This window comes from Numenius arquata, chromosome 15 (assembly GCF_964106895.1).
Source record: "Numenius arquata chromosome 15, bNumArq3.hap1.1, whole genome shotgun sequence".
Lineage (NCBI taxonomy): Eukaryota > Metazoa > Chordata > Aves > Charadriiformes > Scolopacidae > Numenius > Numenius arquata.
The window spans coordinates 10,751,229-10,765,458 of NC_133590.1; positions in this window are offsets into that span (position 1 = coordinate 10,751,229).

Below are 14,230 nucleotides of genomic sequence, written 5' to 3' on the forward strand. Positions count from 1 at the left end.
GAAAACTCAGCTCATCTGCATAATATTAATGATATCAAATATGCAAACAGATGTTTCTCTCATTAAATGCTGTATGCAAATAACACTAGGAGGAGTGGTAATGTTGTTTCAGGGTTGAGAGATCACGGGGGGTAATTAAAGGTTAATCCAGTTTTCAGTTCACAGACTGTAAGACATGAGTGGTTGTAAAGAAAAATTGTCACTTAACCTTCAATTCATTAACCACAGCACATGGATTTTTCTTCTAAAATAACAAAAACATATATGTATTTATCCACACTCTAGTGCCAAGGTATGGTGCATATCATTAGAGAAGAACAGAAATTATTTGTTGCTATGAATGCCATTAAGTAGGTGCCGGAATGCATTAATTAGGGAAAGCAGAATTTGATCAGAAGTTCTCAGACCACAATATAAATGCTGTAATCTCACTAAACATATTCCAATTGCTGAGATGTTGTCAAATGTTAATAGAAAGCCATCTGAAGTACTTGTGGAACAAGTCCCCTGAAATAATTAAAAGCCGAATGTTTGAGATTCTGCGCGAGTTTTGCTGTAAGCCCTGAGAGTTGGATGGTGCCATCAGCAGCAGGCTGCCAACCCTCACTTTTGCTCAGAGTCTCCTGCTGGGCGGATTGAAAGCAGTAAACATTTTAGCACTTAGATCTGAGTTCAACACACCAGATGAGACATTCCCACTCCTTGCTCATAGGAGAAAATAAAGTGATAAGTGTCTGCGCTGCAGTCTAGCCATGTTCTTCAGCAGCAAGATTTTGTGCTGAGGGAAAGGCAAGGCCAGTGTGAACTACAGCAGCCACAGGTGGGAAGAAGTGGAGAGAAGCAAAGAATATCTTTATTTGTGCAACCCTCTCTATATAATATCTGGGTGAAAATCAAGCGAGAGTGAGAAATCAAAGAGGAGATGACAGTTGGCTCCATTTGGCCTTGGATCCAGGGACCATAGCATTTGCTGCTTCCATGGCTGCATGGCATGTTTGGGTATTTTGGTGTTTCACTTAAAAATCTGCTTCCAGAAGTCTTGCAAATTATTTCCTTTAAATATGGATCAAGAACAAGGGCTTATGTGTGTCTCTCTGGTGTGTGTCTCACCATCTGGCTGTCCCCACTGTCTCCCTCACTCCTCCCACAGTAACACACACCACTAGACCTTCCATCTGTGCCTTACCAATTCTTTGGTTTCAAAAACCAGTTTCCTTCCCTTCTGGCCTCTCAAGTTCCCATTTGTGCAGTACATAGCTTGTGAGCCTCACACTCAAAGAACCAGGACCACACCAGCATAGCCTCAAAATTGACTTTGGTTTCGTGGGCTGAATAGCTCAGATTTGGCCTGATAGCTTTCAAACAGGTGGGTATGATATATCCTCAACTTAAGCTATCATGACTGTTCTAGCTCTAGAATTTAATTATGGAATTCAGTTTTAAAACTTCTTGTTAATTGAAGGTACCAAAAAAATACATGTAAAGTGAATTATATGAGATAAAAAGAATAAAATCTATATATCTTTTTCTGCATTCACATGGCATCCCTTGGCATAAAATCTGCTTCATAAAAATTCCCCTTCTCAATGATTTTCACAGCTATTTACAGCCTGCTTCCATTTGAAAAAGGTCTGATATTCAAGAAAAAAGAGCCTGTGAAAATACCACTTTTTCTGAAGTTGAACACTGCAGAAGGATTTACTATACTATATTTTGCCTTGAATGGCTGCAGTGAAATAGAAGCGTCATCTTCCTTGCCTTGAGTATGCAAGAGACCCCTGCTTTCCCTTTGATAGTACACTTTGTAATTTTAGGGCAACACAGAGGTCATCTACAGCACCGCAGAAAAGACTTTTAAACATCGAAAGGTCCACTTCATCCATATACCTTGTCCAGCAACACGAGCTTCATATGATGCCTGCAGCAGAAATGGTGCGGGGAGGGAAAACCCAGCTTCCAGCCCCGCTCCGCTGGAGCCTGGCTGCCTACAGCTGCCCATCCTTTCCCCTGGCCACCTCCCCACCTCCGCAGCAAGCCAGCAGCTGCTGCCCCTCCTGAGCCGCCTGAATAAACAGGGGAGGATTACCCTCTTGTGAGAGAAGACCCTCTGGCGCAGTCAGTTCTGTGTCACCCCGGGGTAAGGGGACCGGCCGGCAGGTGCAGGAGTCCCGGGGGGGCCTGTTAGAGGCTGATAGCATTGAAGCAGCCTTCAGCCTCCTGCTTTGATCACTTCAGCACAAAGGTGGCTTCCACGCCTTCCCCGCCACCCTCGTTCCTTGTCCAGCACCAGGAGCTGGAGAAACAATTCAGACTGGAAATCTCCCAGTCACTTATCTCCAGAGCCCATCGGGAAAGGGGGCCTGTCAAAAATCTCATCCCTGGCTTATCGCCCCCGAGTGCCGTCAAAGCACTCGAGTCCACAAGCAGGTGAAGATTTAAAGTTGTACCCGGGAAGTCTGAGCGAGTTCTGGCAAATGCCACCTGATCCCTATTAAAGCAGATTACAAGTATCCCCTTGAAATGTCACGATGTATTTACAGGCAGAACCATACAAAAAAAAATTCAGCCGGAAAATTTTTCCTTATCCTGCTCAAAATGTATTTTCAGGGCAAGCGAACGCCGGTAACCACGCAAGCAAATCGGGCCGTTGAGGATTTGGGCCGAAGCTCACAAGAGCATAAAGAAAAGTCTAACAAATTGAGTGGGTAAATGGATGCGTGCAGCCCTGAACGCCAGCTTCTCCCGCGCGTGTGTGTGTGTGTGTGTGTGTGCGTGCACAGGTCCAACGGCCGGGAGCACATTCCTGCGCCCGCCGTTACCTGGGAGAATGTCTGGCTGAAGGATGTCAGCCTCGGGATTCCGGCGTACACAAAGAGACAAAACAGCTATTAAAATCTATTTATCACGAGCAGAGTTTTGAACGTCTAATTGCTGCAGTTTGTTAGAGGAACAAAAAGATCTTCCCTGGCTTCAGCCATATCCAAGGGGATTAATTTGTCACTCTTCAAAAACAACTCATTGGAGGAATACCCTCTTTGATTCTTTATTCTCACATTAATTAGGAGTAATAAGTACACTAGATACACTTGGTACTTAAAAAATTAGTAGAAATAAATCTGCCACACATCTCAAGAGGGCAACAAAGATCTGGCTGTGCGGGGTGGGAGCCTGGAAGGTGAATCCTGTCAGCGGGACAGCCCTGCCATGGCGGGCTGGAGCAGGGCATCAGCCTGGGACACTCTGGGGTCTCCTCAGGCATGTGCCACCTCTGGCCCCTAGTGGCAATCCCAATGTCCACCCCAATGACCCCATCTTGCCAACCAGGCCCTGGGGAGCAGCCTGCCTCTGTCCCCATCCCCTCCAGCACGGCCCCATCTCACCTGCAGCGGTCTCAGCGCGGCGTCCGTGCGAGCCCTCGTGAAACACCAGAAGGCCCACGTCCAGAAGACCTCAGGGCCTGGCCTTCTCTCTCATTAGTTTGCAAGTAGGAAACCTCCACGATGCTTCAGCTGTCTCCAAGTCCCTCTAATAAATAATTTCTTTCACGTGAGGAGGCCCTTTCCCTCAGAGGGAGCATTCACCTGAGCACAGCCCTCCCTGGGCCCCAGGAACCGGCTCTGCTCCCTGCCCACAGGAGAAGACCGGGGAATGTGGGGACCCCACCACGTTCCCACCAGTTGTCCTGGGCCAAGAGTGCTGGCACCTCCACCTTTCATCGTGTCCTTAAACCCCACGGCTTGAGAGGCAGCAGCCTTTATCTCCTGCTTGTTTAAGGTAATTACGACATGTATTTCCTCCCTGCTGGTTCTGCTGAAGCAGAAAAGTCTTTGGCCTTCATTTCACTATACATAATAAAGAAAAAAAAAAAAATCTGGTTTATAAACACCACTTTTTCTCTACTTTCAAAGGCAGGTTGTAGGGTGAGAGTCAGGAGAATGGTCCCTATTTGGCAAGCAAGCTAATAATGGTGAAGTTGCTGGAGGGAAATCTCTTGTGGAGTCTCCCTGAGCTGGAAGGACGCAGAGCAGTCTTTGTTCCCTCGGTAGTAAACAATAAACCTTTAAAGATACTCTGCTGTCTCCACCACTCGCTCTCCTATAGGACGTAAAAAAAAAAACCAACCTCAAAGCAGCCCAAATGAGTGCAAAGAGTAGATTTAGTTTCAGAGGAGGTGGGAATTTGTCACTTTTTAAAGACACTTAGTGTTAATTAAAATCTATGCAACCCAAAGAGATATATGGCACTGTTTCTCAAAGAAGGATGAAGTCAGCCTGATTAGCAAGTGAGTTATTACCATGTTAAAATATGCTTTTTGATTCTTAAAATCCTCAGTAGTGATGGAAAACAACTGTTTGTGCATCATACAGCACCGAAGGTTCAAGTGACTTTAAAATACAAAAAACCCCCACAATATATCAAAAGTACGCATTTTTGTTTTACGGGGAAATCTTAAAAATAAGATATTTTTTTTAAAAAAAAAAATACATTGTGGAAGAAAACATAAGCAATATGGAAATTCTCCATTTAAAATCTACCTTGCAGTCAGCAGCGTGTTGATTTGAAATGCCTTGCCTTTCTAACTGTTCCCCTCCTTCTAATAAGCACTGCATCCAATTTGTATGTTATTTTGATGAAATGGTTTAAGCGAGAGAAAATGAGTAGTTTGAAAAATAAAGGAAAGTTCTACAGAAGAAATGAAGTGCTATCATTGAAATCTTTATTTATGTGAAAAGAAAGGGCTAAAACATTACCTCAGAATTCAAGATTACAACATCAGTAGGATATAAAGTAAATCCATTCTAGTAGTGAAACATCAGAAACCATAATCCTTTTTCAAAGACCTTTTGTTATTTTAATGTCTGACAAATTATGCTTTTTTTTTAAAAGAAGAAAAACACTTAGATTTAAGAGGTTTCTTTTACTTCAGTAAAAGTAGTTTCACTATTTAAAAGTTTTAATTTTCTGTAACCAATAGTATTTACTATGCTGGCTAAGTATTAACACAAGAGTAAGGTTATTTTAGCCTCAATAGGACCGAGTACAAAGTTGCCACCAAAGACTTTTGCATCAAGTTGTTATGGCAACTTAGTGTTCTAAAAAGTATTAAGTTTTAGCAATGGGTTTTGTTTTGTTAATTTGGTTGCTTTTCCTTCGAGTTTTGAAGCTGTTAAGTGTCATAAAAATGTTACATCATTATCATTCAAATGACTGGAGGTCTTAGAATGTATTTAAAACTTGTTTATATTGCAAGAGATTCCGGGATGATGTCCAAGGACCCCCATCCCTGACTTTAGGGGGAACACCCTGGCCTCAGTATGAGCACAGGAGCCATTTCACAGTGTTCCTAGCACTAAGAAACAAGGACAAAAAGAAACAAACTACATATTTACCTCCAGTGTACTAAAAGTGAGACAGGATGGATCAAGGGATGTCAATAGGGACATTTCTGTTGTGTATGCAGAACACATTCCATGTGTTCATGTTGAAAAGCATCAAGAATAGGATCTTTATTGGTATTCTGGACCCTTGACACCACATAAAGAACTGGAAGAATGAAATGGGATCTGTAACCAAAGGGCAGGTTCTGACTGGTGCAGATATGGCAGGAAATTGTTCCAGGAGCCTGTTCTAGGTCCTGTGCTACAGGTTGGGAAGAGACAGAATTATGGGCTTGAAAACCCATAATGGACAAGAGCTCAGGATTGCAGATTGTCACAAGCCATTCACAACAGCCCTCCTGAAATGTCCTCAGTGCTGCAAGTTACAGCTCTGAAGGCCCTCGCTTCCTTAACCCTATCCCTGACCCTAACCCTGCTCTATAGCACAGCCTCTCCCATCTCCAACTGATGAGCTACAGCTTCATCCTGACTCCAGCACTTGTCCCACCTTGCCAGTTTGGGCAGAGGAGCACCAGAGCTCAGACCAAATGCGTAGGAACTGTCAGTCATGGAAATGAGCAGAGTGTCCTGGGCTGACTACCCTGGGCAGCCTCACAGGTGCACAGCCAGGTATCTCTGCTGGCTTCATCTTAGGCTGGGCTTGGGGGCTTGAATGTGTGTAGTAAAAGACGGAAAATAAGAGAGTAAATTAACTGTGTCTCTTGTGAAAAGGAGCCCTTTTTTTCCAAATAGACAAATTTTCAGAATTTTTTTAGTGAAATTGGAAACTGCAGGTAGATTGTGTTAGTTTTTATCAAAATTTTGGCTTATTGTTTTTCCTCACCAGGTCTCTCAACTCTTTCCTAGTTTTCCTACTGGCCTCTTTTAAATAGAAAGATGGATGGAAATAAACTGGGCAAATTGAAAAGAAAACCAAATTTTTCAAAAATATAAACCTGACATCCAGTGCATTTTATGTGATGAAAATAATTTATTTTTAAAATATGAAAATATTTTGATATTTAAAACAATATTTTCTTTCTTTTCCGGAGGGAGATCAATCTACTACTACTTACATTATAGTCATTTTCCTAGAAGGCAAACAAAACAAGAAGCTTTGTCTACCAAATTCTGCCAAAGACTCCTTGTATGAGCTCGGGTAAATCATTTAACTTGCCGGTTTCTCAGTGCACTGTTTGTACAATGAGAACAATAATACTTCCTTTTTCTCATCCTTTGTCTTGTTTGTTGAGATAGTCACTACTCCAGGGAGAACACAATCTCTAATTATGAACAACTAGCATAATAGCACCCTGATCTCTAGGACCTACCGCAATACAAAGAACTAATAATCATCACAAGTCTTCTGTTCTGATGCATGATCTGCAAAAGCCATGAATACTAACATATGCTGGAAAGTTCTGTTTAATTTAATGTCTTTGAAAGAAAATAAAAGCCTGTTTTCCCCATTGCTGCCACTTATAAGGCTTATACTTTCCAGGAAGCTTCTGCCTTTACTTGTCTTCCTTCACATTTTCAAAACAGAAATAAAAGTCTCACTAAATAAAATAAAGATTATGGATGGCCAGTCTTTTCCTTCCTACCAATTATTGTCACCTAGGAACATGCAGCAAAGGATGTCTACATTATCATTCAGTTTCACAGAGATCTGCAGAGATCTGCCAGCTGCTGGCCATATGCTTAATCCTAAAAGGAATTATCTATGTTCCATGTTGCCTGTACATGTCTGATTCCCTGTTTATGTATTTTTACTTGATTATGGCCTATTATAAATCCAGCTAGCTTAACTTTTATGGTTAGAATCCAAATCCTCCAGTTTTTGAGGGTGTTTTTTCATACAAATGAAATCCCACTGCCATTGTAGAAAATTCGTGCAGCAACAAATGGGATGAAAATAGTAAGATTTCACACAAATGTATCTAACACAAAACAAAAAGTCTATGGAATTTAATTTACAATGACATCCCTTCTTTAGAGTTTGGTTTTTTTAATGAGCTGATAGTATTTCATAGCAGACAGAATTTCCCATCAGCTTCCATGGCTCTGTCCAAGTGACTCATATGGTTTCTACCATAGAGATCCCTGGCCACTGCAGCCATGGCAAGGGTGGGAATGTATTCCTTTACTCCCCTCTCCACACCTTCCGCAAGGGGACCAGGAAGCAGGGAATGATGAAGAAAATTGCTCACAGTCAGAGGAAACAGGCGACCTGGGAATTGCCTTCCAGTTGCTCAACTCTCTCTAGCAGGAGCCAAACCACAGGCTATTGTTTGCTGTTGGAGCCTGCGGACATCTCCAGATATTTGAAGAAGTCAGATTTTATGAGCGGTCTCGCTATACACATACCCATGTTAAAATGATACAACGCTGTACGACACCAGGGCAGGCTTTTATATGTCTAGGCCATGGTAAATCTTTACCACAAAAGCATTCTAAAATGCCTTTTACGTAGGAGGTTTATTTTTCAGAACACAGGAACACATCCCTCGGGGATGCAGATTGTTTCCTTAGGACTCAACTTAAACATTCCCATGTGGTAAAATGAAGTAGGAGGATCCAGTGAAAGGAGCTCTCACTTCTCATTTAATTTACTACCTAATACTCAGCAGCCCAAGATTTATAAGACACTACAGAACTGTCTACATGTTTCCCCTTGTGGCAGATAGCAGATAACTGTTAATAGACTTGCTTAGAAAGTTTGTTTAAAGGAAGAACTTAACTGTATTATTTTTCGTGGAGGTGTGAACATTGCTTAAGGAGCTTAAGTCTCCATGTGTAAGTATTATCAGATAGGTTCCTGAGGATGCTAAAGTGCTTTAATATGAAACTCCAAAACCAGCTTCCACTGGTATACGTAGATAGGGCCATTTTGTAAATAATGCCCTTTCTGATACTGCAGAGTTCTGGCATTGCTGAACATATTATTACTTCCAAGTACAGTAATATTAACCCATAATATACACCATCTCTCTCCTCTTTCTGCAGCTCCTGTAAAATCACAACAAAACCGCTCATGCAGAATCCAGTCTTCTCTACAGCTTCCCTACCTGGCACCTGCCTCGGTAAGATTTTGCCTGCCCTTCTAGAGAGGACCATTCAGCCCTTGTGGGAAAGTGAAGGTGCTGGAGGGGCTCCAAAACAATTCTCATTTTCGCTTGTCAGATGTACCCACACAATTTGAAAAGCTGCCCTGGTCCTAACTTAAATCTTTACTGCTCCCTGTAAGGACACCAGTAAGGAGCTTGCTGGGTGGGACTGGGCTCTGGTTTCTGCTCACTGCAGCACAGCTCTCTGAGTCCTTCCCCTGTTATTGAGCAACTTTCGCATCTTCGGCCATTGGTAAAAGGGGAAGGTGCACACACAACCAGCTCAGCACTCTCCAGGATTTAACCCGCATTGCGCATGCTGTGTGGCAATGAAAACGTGATTAAAGGAGCATATATTACATTATGTCCAGCTTTAGAGAAATATTTTAATGGAATAAAGAAAGAGCCATACATTTTCTTTTTTTTTGGTTTAGATGTAAGCTTCACCTCCTGGTATTTACAACCTAAAGCCCTCCAATATTGGGTTAGTTAATAGGATCCAGACAATGAAGCTTTTTCCCTGACTACAGGGAAAAGCAAGAGACTGTTTCAGTTTCACCAGCCAAAGAGAAGAAAAGACCCAGCTTGATAAATGGTGAGAAGTATATTAGATGTTAAAAAATATTTCATTTTTAATAATCCTAGGTCTTACTGACAACCCAGGTAAAAAGCAAAGTTCATTTCTTCAAAATATATTTAATCTGACAGTATCCCTTTAATTAAGTAGCAATTTAGATTTTCCTCTCCTCCACATACAAAGCTTTAATGAAACATGAAAGCCACAAAAGAAATTTGTGTGTGTTTCATGGCAAGGCATGAGGAATGATTTTCTGTTTAAATTCACAGACAGTAGCTATACAAATAACATTTAATATTTGTCGGAAGTATTATCTGCCTTTTTCCCTCACAGCATTACATTACTAAGGTAATAAGTACATGAGAATACATGATTTCCTGGCTACTGTATTGAATATGCACCTTTAAACAAAGTTAGACTTGGGAATTTACCCGTATCTTAAAATGCTAATCTAACACTAATTAAAAGGCCAGTGAATACGCTTTGATGGATTCTAGTTCATAGAATATGACAAATGAATTCAGATGGCATGCACGACTGCAGCAGAATTACAATATCGGAGCTGCAGCAAGCTGGGGGGAAGCCAGGCAAGCCGTTCTCCATGCGGGTACGGTAGCAGGGAGGAGGGAGAGCTGGAGCTTGGGAGCTTGGAGCTGCTGTGGGTGCTGCCATCCTCTCAAGGTGTGGCCAGCTACAGTCTTTGTTTCTCATTTCATAGCTGCTGTCCAGGCTACGCTGAAGCAAAAATTTGGCTGCTTCCGCATCCCACCCACACTCTGTGTAATATATACACCTCCCTGCTATTCACCGTGCAATGTTGAGCTCTTCAGAAAGGACAACAGCCACCCTGGGGAAGAAAAGCCAAATTGTAGCATTTCCTTTTTGCCACAAAAGCAGGTAATTTCACAGGCTTCTTCAACCCCTTAAGCATATCTATTGTTCAAGAAGCATAAAGTTATCAGATTAATATTTCTAAATGAGATTCTATGTCCAATATCACCTGCAAATGACTCTGTCTTGTTGGTCTTCCTGTCTCAGAATCAGGACAAAATTCTAACCCACCTTGTTAATACAAATTGGAAGTCTGCCCTATGAGTTCTCAAGTGCGTGCCTCTCTTGAACTGGCTCCAGCCCTCTTCAGAGGTACTTCTTATATGATGATATGCAAGAAGTTAACTGAATTGCTTTTTACCTTTACCTTCATTCTTCCCACATGAGGAGAGACAAAATCTAGTTCATGCTAAATAGCAAGTTAGGGTATAAAAAGTCAGACTTTTAGAAGTAGTCTTCTTTCTAAATTCCTTAAAAGGATTTGGAAGTTGGGTTTTCCATGTACCATTACTTACCTCTCCACATAAAACAGATTCTGTCCTCTTTTCTTACACACCTTTAATATAAATCATGGCAGAATTCACCATGGTTTTTTATCCCTTTTGGCCTTATAACCCCTTATAGTTTCTTTCAGAATGCTAAACACAAGTGAGGCTGACTCACCATCTGAGAAACCTGGAAGAAAGAGGATGAAGAACACTTACCATCCTGGGAAAAGGAAGCAGTAGCAAGCACCAATACCACAGAAACAGTTCACCAAAAGAACTGGGCTGTATGGTTTGGATTTAAAGCACCAGATTTAGAAAGCCATTCTGGGAAAAAAAAAAAATAAAAATTCTGAGAGAATTGTACAGTGGGAGGAGGTAGAAGCAACTATGGTCAGATGGTGAAAGCCTCTATTTTTCTAACAACACAGAGCTCTGTCCAGGAGAATTTTCAGTCAGAAAGAGTTGAGAGCTTAGGCATTGGTTAGAGCCACAGTATTCTCAAAGATACCCTGCAGCCCATGGAGGCTCCTCCATAGAGTCCTTCATGGGATCAACCACCACCTGCACACCTGTGTGAAGTCTCATTCTCCTTCTCTTTCCTTCAGCAATGACAAAGGAAAGCTATTCCCTCTGCAGCACAGGGCACTGTCAGGATCAGATTTCCATTTATTATTATCTGGTCTGAACAGAGTAGCAAATACAGCAAAGAACTTAACTATAAGCAGATAACACAATCAAGAGGTTAGAGAACAAAAATATTCTTTCTTTCCTGATTAGAAATCAGGAGTGAGAACATCACAACTGTATTCCCTAAAGAATTTGGGTATTGCAGCGCTGAGAGGTTGAGCCTGGAAGGATGAGGTCTCTCTGCACAGGGACACCCTCTCCCTACCGTAGCGCCTGTGCTTCCCACCCACCATAGCTTAAGGAGGACCTGACAGCTCAACTGTGGAGGCAGCAGCTTGAGATCATATAAATAAGCCTAAAAACAGGCACTTCCCTTAGACCAGACAGGAGGTACCCTATAGGTAGTAGCTGAACTTTGCACATCCCATCTGCAATAAGATGGACAGAAAGCAACCAGCCTCTCATCAGAGACTAGCTTTTCACCAAAGCGGTCATCAGGGTAGTTAAACATTTTAATTTGATTACTTCTGTCAAATTTGGACTAGAGTCTGGAGGACACCCTTCTCACAGCTGAGGAAATACCCCAGCCACTGAGGCACCGGGTATCCTAGAGCTGACTGATCCTCCCTAAAAGCGTCATGTCGGTTTGAATAAATAATTAAATTTCCACTGGATCAAAAAGAGAGTGCCTGTACTCAGGGGTTAATGCACAAGTTCATTCACAGCCTCCCTGTGAGGCAGTGTCAAAGTTTGAGTGGCTTTATATATACCCTCTGGCAAAACCAGAGACCGCAACTGAGCAGTGTCTTTTAAAAGATCAGTAGCGTTTTAACAGTGGGCTCTGGGATGGCTCTGCGTGTTTAAAAATCTGGCTCGGAGCACTTTTTCCGAGGTCTCACAGTGAAATGGTGCCAGAGCTGGATATTGAACTATGATCTTCAGAGGAACGCCTATCCAGATTTTTGCAAACAAGGCTTAGGGACTCTCAGAAGGTTTAACAGAGTGGACACGGCACCGCGCTGATAGAGCTGCACAGATTTGGGACTGGAGCTGGCTGTTTCCTAGCCAGCTTGGATTCAGGACAAGATGATCTTAGACTGTCCTGCAAAAATATCCAGAGTCCCAATCCATACCTTAAAAACAAGATCAGTCTGTCCTTTCAAGGGGGTGGGGGAGGGAGTTTTTTCCAGATTGTTCTTTTTCCTTTGTGAGGGTGGATCTTATTATGAGCACAGCTGAATTTCTAGATGAAGAAAATTCTCCCTCTCACAAGTTCCACTTGATCTTACTATCACAAACTGTGTATACACCCCTAATATGTTCCTTGACTGCCACTTCTATGTTCCCTTGCTCTTCGATCAGAGATAAATAAACCAAAGACAGCATGATGCCTGTTATCTAAAAAGATTCAGGTAGAGCAAGTATCATAGCACAATCAGAGTACTTGAAAATTGTATTTTCCTGGAAAGGACCTTTACTTGCCTTCTTGGATCATACACAGAGGAAGTCCAAGGTCTAGGGGGAGAAAATAACTCTTAGTAACAGAATGTTTGAACATTCATACAGGATTAATTACTTGTTTTATTTTTTCTTTAATTTTAAATGATTGTACTGCTAGCAAAAGTGAAAAGTAAAGACTCTGATCTATGCCAGGCACTTACTACATGCAAATACTCTGCAAGTTTTTCCTATCTTAAAGAATTTCAGCACAGACTACAAAGACAAAGTGGACTGAACCGATCCCTGGAGAAAACATGTGCAACTCCACTTATATAAAAAGACCGCTTGCTTCAATAGATCTGAGCCCATTTATCCTCAGGATGAATTCACACATTTTTTCTATTACTAGATGGACATCCTACTTCTAATGGAGTCTGTGTGATCTAAGCACCTCCACTTATTTCTTCTAAAAGTAAAATTCTCTGCTTATATGATGAATTGCATTGCTGAGCAGTGCTGTAAATATCAACTGAGGTACATTAACATTTGCAATGCCATTATGCTAAATCTGGAACACCGGGCTATAAAAAAAAAAAAGGTTTGAAACAAAGATTCTGTTCAGTCTTGGTACAGAAAAGCTTTTGTCTGTGGCATATTGCACCAGCAAATTAGTGCAACAAGGATTATACAGCTCTTGGTATGTCAGGAAAATGGATGAATTCCACAACAAATAAACAACATTGGAAGAATTTTGAATTTCTAAAAATTATTCCTCAAAACCTATTTCAACAATAATTTGCACCCTAGATCTGATTATGGCTTATAAATTTCTAGTTAACCTTGACAATAATTAAGTCAATTGAAAACATTCAATCTGGGGCAAAGGTAAAATATGTAAGACCTAAGGGTTGTGAGCAGCGGAAAATAGGTGTTTATAACAGATTGTGAATCACAAAGGTTGCTGCCAGGTTCTCACTGTATACAAGTCAAATGTCAGGTTGCCTGTGCTTGGTTAAGATTAACGTGAGATCAGGTCTTTGTATCCTGTGAGTCATATTCTCCACAGTCTTGGCCAACTTTCCTAACCCTCCTGTGCTCTTATTGGGGAAAAAATTGGATGTGTTTACCCTGAGGCTTGGGCTCTTGTGAGTCAGGAGTCCAGACTCTGAGTCCTAAGGGACAACACAACTCAAGTAGTATTTTGTTCACATCTGTGGCAGCAGTACATGTTCTGTCTACACCAGAGGGAGCCCGGACACGACAAGCAGAGGTTACGCTACCTCCTTATTTTCCACATGGCATGACCCCAGGGAGACATTTTCAGAAGATGTTCAGGGTTACAGATACAGTCTCACTGTATTATACTAACCGATGACATGAGCAGTTTGTATAATCCATGAACTTCCTCCTTCCAAACCAAGGAGCTCTGTTGATGAAGGCGTGTGTGCTCCCAGCGAGCACCAAAAAAGGGTCCTACATGGTCTATTTGGTAGTTTTTTCCAGCTCTTACCAGTCTACCTACAGAACCACTGAATCACATGGGGTTGGAAGGGACCTCTGGAGATCATCTAGTCCAACCCCCCTGCCAAAGCAGGTCCACCTAGAGCAGGTTGCACAGGAACGTGTCCAGACGGGTTTTGAATGTCTCCAGAGAAGGAGACTCCACCACCTCTCTGGGCAGCCTGTTCCAGTGCTCTGCCACCCACAGCATTAGTGATGGTGATTGGTGCACCTCTGGCAGCAGCCATCTGGTTATCTTATGTGAGGGTAACGAAAGAGACA